This window comes from Hordeum vulgare, chromosome 7H (assembly GCF_904849725.1).
Source record: "Hordeum vulgare subsp. vulgare chromosome 7H, MorexV3_pseudomolecules_assembly, whole genome shotgun sequence".
Taxonomy (NCBI): domain Eukaryota; kingdom Viridiplantae; phylum Streptophyta; class Magnoliopsida; order Poales; family Poaceae; genus Hordeum; species Hordeum vulgare.
The window spans coordinates 236,470,206-236,481,228 of NC_058524.1; positions in this window are offsets into that span (position 1 = coordinate 236,470,206).

Genomic DNA, 11,023 nt, shown 5'->3' on the forward strand with positions numbered 1-11,023 from the left:
CGAACCATGCCTCCTTTGAACTTGTGCCAATGGAGTAATTTGTAGTACGCCATGTTTACGTGATGGTAGTATGTTTGCCATGTCATGAAATCCTTGTTTAGCCATTTATTTCTTGTTGTGCACATGCTTACTCAATGTTGCTGTTTTGAGGTGCCAAAATAATTCTAAGACTCAAACTGTTATATTTTGTTGTTGTTTTGCCATGTGAATTGCCATTTATCCACAAGTCCTTTGGCGTTAGCCCCCATGGAGTGTATTGTAAAGCAGGTTATGGGTTCTCATTTTGCGCCATCAGTTTCTATATGTAGGATTTGCATCATAGATATTTCTGTTGTCAAACATGTAAATGTGTTAAAAACTGCTGCTTATGTCTACTCTAATTTTCACCAAGTGTGAGAATGTGTCGATGTTAGCCATGTTCTTGTGCATATTTAGACCATGCTCATGTTGAATGAAATGTAGTACATCAGGTCACTGACCATGCTGTAAATTTTCATGCCATGATAAGTCCCTAGCATATATTTTTCTTACTGTCAATATGCCTTCAGATTAAAAATGTTTCTGAAAAACTGTTATTTTCACAAAGTCCCTGAATGCTATATTTTATAGTCATGTTGTGAGCTTTATAACATGCTATCCATGACTCTTTTGTGTTTGATTTATTTTGATAAAATGAAGTGTATGTGACATGCTACTAGCCCATGCTTTATTTGTGCATTTCAGATTCCTGTAGCTTTAGGTTTTGTTGTGTGCAAAATGCCATGTTGCTGTTTTGGGCACATTATCACTAGAACATGTGTTGGTTGTTATTGTTTAACCGTTGCTCGATTTCCAATATGCCATATATGAAACTTTGTTAGAACTTCATGTATTTTTATAATATCTTGTTGAATCCATGATTTGAAATGTTTGTGGTTGTTGTTTGCATGCATTTTGCATTCATGACATAGTTATCTTGTGTGAGTCATATCTTTTATACCATAGCTCTGTTTTAAATGATCTATATATGTAAATCTCCTAGAATGACGAGTAGAATTTAATGATGTATTTTGTTACCCTGTTTAATAAATATAAAATATGGTTAGTTCAGATTTGGACCAATTTCATATTTAACATATGGGGTTGTTTTGAAAATACTATAAGTTGTTTCAGACCTCGGTTAAAGAGTCGTCATGGTGTAGTTTCCTTATGCTTCACCATTTTCCATGTTTAAAAACATTTAAACATGTCGTGTAAATAAACGAGAGTGAACTAAATGATTCGAACCTGGAGTTTCATCAATATGCAACTCGTTGCATATTGAATTTCACTTAATGTGTAGCATTGTTGTTGTGCTTGGGCATGCCATGCATAAGTAAATGAAAATGCATCATCCTTGTTTGTGCATCCTGTCATGAATATATCATGGTGTTTGTCGTGTCATTTTTTGTTTTCGGATTGCTTCTTCTTGATAGACTTCCAAAGCCGATCCGAAGTGTGAGGATTCGTTCGACTATGCCCATTTGTCAACTTCACAGATCCGTTCTTCTTCCAAGCGGGATCTCAGTCAAGATGACAATTTCGCCTGACACCAGGACTATCATTGCTATCCTAGTTGTCTCAATTGTATTGTTATGTCTCGTTACCTACCACTTGGTTGTGAAGCCTCCCAAATTCCATGATAAGCCTATAACCCTCCACATCCTAGCAAACCATTGTTTGGCTGTGTTACCGCTTTCTCATCCTTTTTTATAACGTCGCTAATTGCACATGTATACTTGGGATGTCTTGGGATAGCTTGGCACATATATACATAAGGTTGTTCCATGTGACTATATGGATATCTTGGGATATCACAATATTATTTTTATTTAATTTAATGCACATATATACTTGGTAAAAGGTGGAAGGCTTGGCCTTTTTCTCGGTGTTTTGTTCCACTTTTGCCACCCAAGTTACATGTGTACCGGTGTTATGTTCCATATTGAGCGCTCCTAACATGCTTGAGGTTGTTATGGGGACAACATTGATAATTCGTTTTGGGATAAAACTCATGCGGCAAGGTCCAACATTGGTACTATATTTGCGCAACATAATAACACTGATCACCTTATTAAATCATATGGCATCATGAAACCGCAGAGTAATTCAACATAATACAGGGAGGGCCAATGCTAATGGACTGGTCCTAAATAGAGTCGTGTGTGGGACCAACTCGGGGCAACTCGGGTGATTTGTGTTAGGCCAATGTATGTTGCGCTCATCCGGTCGTGTCCTAAGAACGAGATACACGGATCCTATCGGGTTTGTCGACATGTTGGGCGGCCTTGTTGGATGTCTTTTACCTTTCTCGAATGTCTTGTGCACTGGGATTACGAGGATACTTTGGGCTGTCTCAAGGTGGAGGTTTTCCATGCAGCGTGTGGCTAGTTTGTGATGGATGAGTTCGAGCACCGCTGCACGGTTAAATTTTTCTGAGAGCCATGCTCGCGGTTATGTGGTAACTTGGAAATTTGTTTAACACCCAGTTATAGCAAACTTGTAGTAAACTCAATTAAAATACACCAGTCGTGTGTGTAGCCATGACCGTCTCGTCTTATGAGGTTCGAACCAAGATGCGAACATAGTGGGGTTGTGATTGACTCGTAAGTAGGTATTCAGGATCACTTGTTGATCATTACCAGTTCAAATCCATTTATGCCTAGATCACTCTTCTTATTCTTGTACTCGTAAATTATCCAGATATCAAATGCTTGTTACGGCCTCACCACTTAACTATACCTCACCCTTTAAGCTTTCCTAGTCTTGATACCCTTGGAAATAAGATTGTTGAGTCCTTCTGGCTCACACATTATTACAACAACAATTGCAGGTACATGTAATATCATGATTTAACATGAGAGCGATGCTTGTTTGATTTGGAGTTCTTCTTCTTCTTCATCGATCGTAGGATGGGTTCCAGGCCAGCAGCCTAGGATATCAAGGATGGATATTGATTTTATCATTTGATACTGTCCGTAGTTGGACCATGATTTTATGTGTGATGATTTCTAGGGATGATTGTATTTGGTTTTGCTTGTGGCGAGTGTAAGCCAATTATATATACCCATCTCCTCTTTACCCATACTTGTACCGATATCCATTCTTGCGGAACGACGAGATTTTCTTCTATCCCTACCAAAGACCCTCGAACCCGAATGAGGATAATATCGCATCTTGGGCATTACACATTGTCTTTGTATGCCTCGGTTATCTCTTACCCGAGCCCTTTACTTATGCACTTTACTTTGTGATAGCCATATTGTTTCATGTTATATATCTTGCTATCACTTTGTTGTTTATCTTTCTTAGCTTAAGTTGTTGGTGCACATATGTAAGCCTATTTGTTTTAGGTTTTGTGCTTGAAAAATTAAAAACTAGTTTATTCCGCATTTGTTTAAGCCTAAACCGTAATTATTCTAAAAAACCTATTCACCCTCCTTTAGGTGACATCCACGTCCTTTCAATTGGTACCAGATCTAGGTCTCTCTTTTATAGGCTTTACCCACTAGGGGATTAGGATTCATTGACACTCTTAGTTTCGATGGCACAAATTGTGATGTTTGGGTAATTCGCATGCTTAATCTCTTTCGGGTCATGGACCCAACTTTAGTGTGAATTTTTGATATGGGTTTTTATCCTCCAAAGTATTCTCGAAACCCATCTTTAGAGGATGATAAAAGATGTTATTTCAATGCTCAAACTTCCAATCTTCTTTTCGATGCTTTGAGCAATGTATTTATATTTTAACTCATGTCATTCCGAGCTTCTCATGAGTTGTGGACAAAGCTTCAAGATAAATATGGCATGTCCAACATTTGTGGGGATGATTGTTCTCCATCCACCTCCGTCCGTGTAGATTTGTCAACTACTTCTACTACACCTACATGTGGATTGCGAGGTAATGACATAGTGTGTAGTGTTAATCGTTGCAATGATGATAGTGGGCTTATTTTTGTGGATCCTTCATTACTATCCTATTGTAATACTTATTCTTTGGACTTCAACACTTCGATCACCCTAAATGATTCACATGCTTGTTTTGATAATCCATGCATATCATGTAGAAATGGCTTCGATAAATCTCATGATGTTATGCTTGCTATGTCATGTTGCCATGATAAAAATGCATCGATTTTCTCTAGTTGTTATAATAAAAATATAAGGAAAACCCTACACCCCATGGAACAAGATATGGTCTTGAATGGTGCTTCAAGGGATCCTTCATCATCATCTTTTTCTCCCCACTTTTGTGTCATAGCTAAGGATTCAAAGGTATCTCCCACTATGAATCCCAATATATCACATGATGATGATTTTGATAATATTTAGGTTGATCTTATTGATAAAGAATATGATAGTATTGCTTCCTTAAAAATCAAGGGTGAAATGATTTTTAAAACTCTTCATTAGAATTAGATTACTCATTCGAACTTCATGGAAATCATGTCTATTGCCATTGAAGGCAATAAATACATTGAGGAGTTGGAAGCTCATCGCGAGGAACAAGAGTTCACCATTGAGAAAATGGAGTTTATTGAGTGTGAGTACGCAAATGAGATAGGGGATCTTTCTCGAGCTCTTCTAGAAGAACAAACCACCAATCTCTTGAGGAGGCTTTTGCTCTTGAATTATTTGTATTGCAGGAATATCATGATAGATCTCTTCAGGTGGTTAGTGATTTCAAAACTAAAACCCATAAGCTTGAAGTTGCACTCGTCAAACTCATTCAGGACTTTGACCACCTAAAAATTGGTTCAAGGGTCATTAAGAGTGTGCTCCCCGAATTCACTAAATCTCATGCTCAACTTGAGGGTTCATATTTAAAAGAGCTTGCCATGTTGCCTTCTCCTATCATTGTTAATGATGATGCTTGTGTTAATAACTCTATTTCTTATGAAGCATCCATATTAAAGGAGAATGTTGAGCTAAGGGCTCATATTGAGTTGTTATCAAGCAATTATGGGAAATTGGAAGAAAGTCATGAAAATCTCTCTAGTTGTCGTGGTGACATTCTCGTATACAATAATGTGGTAAAGTTATCTCATGAGTCCTTCACTGAAAAGGTAACTTCTAGTGAGCCTCATGTGGATATTAGCACTACTACTAGTCAAAATGAAATGTGCTATCCTTGTAATTCATCTACTTATAATGTTGGTACATCTTTTGATGAATTACTTTCCTTGCATTCTTGCTCTAACAATGACACATACTTCCTCTTTTATTTGTGTTGAGACTAACCATGTACAGGAAATCAAAGAACTCAAGCCCCAAGTCACTTCTTTGAAGAAAGACTTGGAAAAAGGTCATGAAGGGAAGCCCGCACTGGACGATAGTTTCAGTAGATAAAAATCCCCAAGTGACAAGGGTGGACTTGGATTCAACTCCAATAATAATAAGAATAATTCCAAGAGCGACAAAAAGAAAGGCCAAGAACACGTCAAGAATTCGCCCAAGATCATTTGCTTCAAGTGCAAAATAGAAGGGCACCATTTTAGATCTTGCCCATTGAAGACGAAGCCCCATAGTGACAAGCAACAAGGGATGCTTCCACAAGTTCAATCGCATGCTCAACCAAGTGTTGAGGAAAAGCCTCTTCCCAAGATGACTCAAGTCAACGCTCCTCAAGTTGATGTATCAATTGAGAAGAAAGTAAAGGGTAGATGTTGCTACTTATGTCGTGAGAAGTGTCACTTTGTTTCTTCATGAACTAATGGTAACTTATCTAATCCAATTATTCCTGATGATATATTTTCTCTTCGGAATGATAAGGCTGGCAATGTGTTTGACAAAGTTGTTGGTACTCAATTCGGAGTCATGAAAACAACCATTTAGGTAGCCAAGCCTATTGTCACTAACATCTTAGGACCCAATTTGGTTAGGGACCAACAAGCTCATACTTGATCGGTAGATGTTCATGGAGGGTATTGGTGACTTAGTTACCTCATGAATAATTAAGACATCTTCATTATTATATTTTCTGAGGCCAAGTCACTTGGATTATCATGTGACTATCTTTATATCCAATGTTCATCCTTGTGGTAACTTGCCCTTCAATTATTTACATACAAAGTTACTTTCCCCTTTGCATGTTTTGGTTTCGTACCTTGCATGTGTTTGCATATGTTGTTCTTCCAATTATTTACCTTAATAAATCAATTATGTGTGTGTTGGTTTGCACATCATGTACGCGTAAGTCTTCTGTTTAGCCTTTTTGCATCTTGTTTGTAACTTTGATGGCTCTTGTGAGAAATTAATGGATTATCCCATTTTAGGGGAGTAATATGATTTGTGCACTTCAGGATCCTACAAATGTGTGTACATGAGGAATACCACCAAGTATTGACATCACAATAATATATAGTCTCTATGTGTTATGTCATACTTATGAGAAATTCAAGTTCTAAATGGTCCAATAATTATCTCCCATTAGATTTTATTGACCTCTTCTTAAGAAGTGTGGATTATCAAATTATGGGGGAGTAATATGCTATATGTATATTACAAGCCTATAAAGTGTGTGCATTTGAGGTTTTTCCACATAGAGTTGATATTGCAAATTATCTTGTTCCTAGGCGGCATGTTAACTCTACAAGGTCCAATTTGCTTTTCACTTACCTTTTTGGTGTGTGTTGCTGGAAGGCTAGGCTTTTATTTTTGGTGCTCTGTGCCATCATGAAAATTTGTCAAGGCTTGGTTTCCTTTCTCTCTTTTGGAAACTTGATACCTCTTTGTTGATTTATTTCAATTGGTGTCTTGTTTTCTTATAATTGGAATGTGTTACTAGATATCTCGTTCATTGATGTATATTTTAATTGGTATCCTTCAAGTGATGATTACTTTGTTTGGTAGCTTATTGTCACTTGGTACCTTTTCTTTCGGTATTTTAGCAACTATGTCTTGATTTGGTGCTTGAAAGCCTTGAGGATGCCTATTTACTTCTTGTAATTACTTTGGCATGCTTTCTTCCTTTGAGGCAATATATGGGGAAAACTCCATCATTTCCCAAATTGGAAAAAGTGTGCCTGAAATGCAATTTCATATCTTTATGCACATATTTCGGTGGAGATTGTCATATGTAATGTTGCTCCTCTAACTCTTTGGTCCCGACAAGTTTGGATACCTTTTGTTTGTGTTGCTGCTCTAGGAACAACTAGAGATGCATTGGATGCTAGGCTCACTAACAAGGAAGGTGTTGACACCATGTGCTTAGTGGAGCCAATCCTATCCCGGTCACAAGTATCCACTTCATGCATACATTTATTGCATTCAAATTTATATTGCTTGCATCATGGCATGAATTTCTTGATTCGTTCTTGTGGTACTTGTTTCCTTTCTCAAAGCACCTCAATGATGATCTCTTGTTGCTAGTTGTGATGTATTTTTTGTTCATGTGTTTGGAGTTCATTTGTGTACAATAATATAATATTTGGCTATCTTCCATGCTTTCAAGCAAATATCTTATTGCTATATTTATGACCTCCTGCTCGATTTCTTATTCTTATCTTTTGTCACTGTTTCATGTGTACATCCTTCTTTGTGTATTTGTATCATCATGATTTTCATCTACCTATAACCTTATACACTTGAGATAAGTTACATCTTGGGATGATATCCCCTATTCTATAGTGTCCACCTTTTTAGTCTTGCCTTATTTTCTTGGTTGCTCCGTGGAAGCATTTTTCATATGAGTGCATGTATCATTTATTTACATCTTAGTGAACTCATTAGTGGTGAAGTTTGTTTCCCTAAATGCTTTTCTTGACGAGGCATTTGCTATTTCAATTGGTATCCCTCCTCTTGACAAGGCTATCTTCACCATGGGTTTTCGCAAACTTTTGTTTTTAATTTGCTTAGTAGTGAGTTTGTGAACCCATTTCCTAGTTGTGTTGGTGTGTGCGGGAAGGATATGTCTTGCACTTTGTGTCTCATTTCTACAAGACTATAATGATGCCTAATGCTCATTATTATATTAGCCTTATTACGTGCTTTGACATGACACACACACACCATTTCTATTGAGCCTTTTCTTAAGTTGACCCTTTATCATGTTGCCCAACTATATGTTTGGCGCGAGTGCCAAATTATTCTCTTCTCTACTTGCTTGCACTTGTTGTGTGTTCTTATTAATTTTAGGGGAGCAATGATCCTATTTTGTTTGCTATCCAAATACAAATATTATAAACAATTCACAAATCGTGGGGAGATTCTCTAGTTTCTATAGAACACGCATTTACCCAAATCATAATATCTTTTACTCATCTGGATCGTTTGGATCTTTTGTTTGCTTGCTTCACTTCTTGGTATGCCTTTTTCCATATCATCCTTTTGAAACCTTTGGATACTCAAAATAGTTTGGTTTCCTCCTTCCATTTATCATTGGATATGTGTATATCATTGCAATCAAATTTTCAGAAAAACAAACTTTTTGGAGGAACACCTATTATATTGGATTTCTAAGTTTTCTGGCAATCAATGCCAATGCTAGGGAAGTTTAGAAAGTTTAACTTGGAGAAGTTTGGAGAGTTTTATTGTTTTTTTGGAAACATTGGAATCTCATAACCATGCATTATTATATTTTGCTTTGCATGGTTGTTCTTAATTCCTTATGTAAACTCTCTTGAAAGTGATAGTCTTCAATTACCAAAATGAGGGAGATTGAAAGAGAATGGTGCCCCATGTGTGGTTTTCGTAATTCAAGAAAATCCCTATAGACTAATGGTTGCTTTGAGTTATATTTTAAGGTTTTTCCATAGGCATTGCTCGAATAGCAATCATTGCTTTCAAGGCTATAAGAAGGAGATTATATGTGACCAAGGTGCTATTCAAGGAATTATCCAAAGCTTGGTCATGTGATAATTGAGCCTATTACAAGAATCTCTTAAAGAATAAGATTGTGGGAACATTCATGTTTAACTTTAAGACATGTACTTTATGAAGAGAGAGAAGATAAGATACAACATTGATCAGGACTAAATACAAAGGGTGATTCAAGTTGACCAACACATAAAGCATGGAGGATGCACCAAGTGGCATCAAGTGATACCATGGTAGGGTAAGTACTATCCATTATACTTTGTGTACTAAAGCATGGTATTTGTGAAGTTTCCATGTGGGGTTAGGTATCTTTCCATGGGCTTGGATCGAAAATAAGATTTCAACCCATGGAGAATGATATCAAGTGGTAATCGTCATCAATGTTGTGATGCGCAAGTTCCAGCAAAGAATCACAAAGTGTTCACATGGTTGAATCTTGTTGTCCATTATGGTGATAATGGACATGTGAAGATGTGTTGAAGAGAGGCTCACCCATAGTGGAGTATGGGGGAGCAATCTACTAGTCTTCACCGAGCCTGCACAATCAAGAAAGGTGGTTTATCTTCAGGAGGACAAGATCATCATCATCTATCTCAAGCGGACAATGTGTAAGGTAAAGGTTTGTTATTGATATATTTTCTATTTTACCAGTATCATGGTGTTTGTTGGGAGATCGGTTATAAGATTGATCGACGTACTATCAAGGGGGCTCTCGAGTCAGTATCTTGATTGTATCATTCATAGAGAGCTCAAAACAGTGCATTCATGGCAGCAGCATCATTATTGGTTCTTGTTTGTCTTATCTCTGTGTGAGGTTTTAGAGTATGTGTTCATCTACATGTTAAACTCAGGCTCATGGGAAACGGAGTTCGCATGCACCATCTTTGCATTTTCGGTGTTGTAGTGTTTGCCGCTATGCATTGTGGGAAGGTTCTTCACTTATCCTATTGTCATATTGTAACAGCCTGGAACTGACGCTCCACAAGATTCCCCTTTTATTCCATTGTCGTCGTCTGATTTGCTTGTTTTTCGCAATCATCATCGCATCATTCACATCATCCGCATTGCATCGGCACTCCATTGTCGTCATTATTCAAAATTTGCATCCATTATTAGTTGCCGGTTCTCTCCGCTCTTGTCGTTGACCGTTTCAAGACCAGCCACACATGCCCGCGCCCGCGACACCTTTAAAATATTTTGTTTTAAAAGTGTGCATAAAACTTTCTCGGATTGACTTGAAAATTTGCATGCGTTCTTAATATAATGTAGGTAGGCCGCGTGCCATATTTCATCGCAATTGGAGTCCATTTGATTCCCGAACCGTTAAACCAATAGCAGCACTATAGTCGGTTTAATTGTGAGGTGTTTCGGTGTTTTAAAAATCTTGTCATGGGCCGAAAGCTCCCTCTCATTCCCACCTATCCCATCTACACAACCCACTAGAACCAGCTAGCCCCTCCCTCCGTTTCAGATCGTTAGATCGCGATCGGACGGACGTCATCCAACCCACCATAGACCAATCCCTATATATAACCCACCTTGTGGTGACAGCCCCCTCACTCCACTACGGTTTCCCCCTGCAAAAATTGCAGCCACCCCCTAGAAAAACCCACCTTCTAGCCCGCCATCCCTCTAATCCTGAAATCCCCTCTCCCCCTCCAATTTCAGCCCTCAGGTCTGAAATCAGACGGTCTAGATTCGTCCTGCAGGCCCACCGAACATGTCCGCGGCCAACCCGGACGTGTCCGGGCGACCTTACAGCGAGAGCCCAAGCGTGCAACCCGCAATGTCGCGCCCGATCCAGCTCACCGTAGCCATGTCTTACAACCGGCGGGTCGCCGCACCAACCTAGCTGCCGGCCCGCCCCGCGCATGGCGGAGACCGCCTCGCGAGAGCCTCCTTTTCCCACATCCCCATGCATCCTGCCCCGCCGTTGTTCAAGCCGCCACCACTTCGTCCTCGCTGTCGCCGGCTGTCGCCAAACCTTGCCCAGGGTCAGCCAATGCCCCACGTTCGGATCTGCCGTTGCCCTTAGCCCCCGGATGCGTCGTCGCCCTCTAGCGCCTCAATGCCCCATTGCCGGCCGTGCCTTTTATGACGACGCCTTGGTGCACCCAGCCGCTTGCGTGGGTCGCTTCCCAAACCGGCCCAATCGAAGCCCGTGCCAAGCCTAGCACAACCTCCTCCA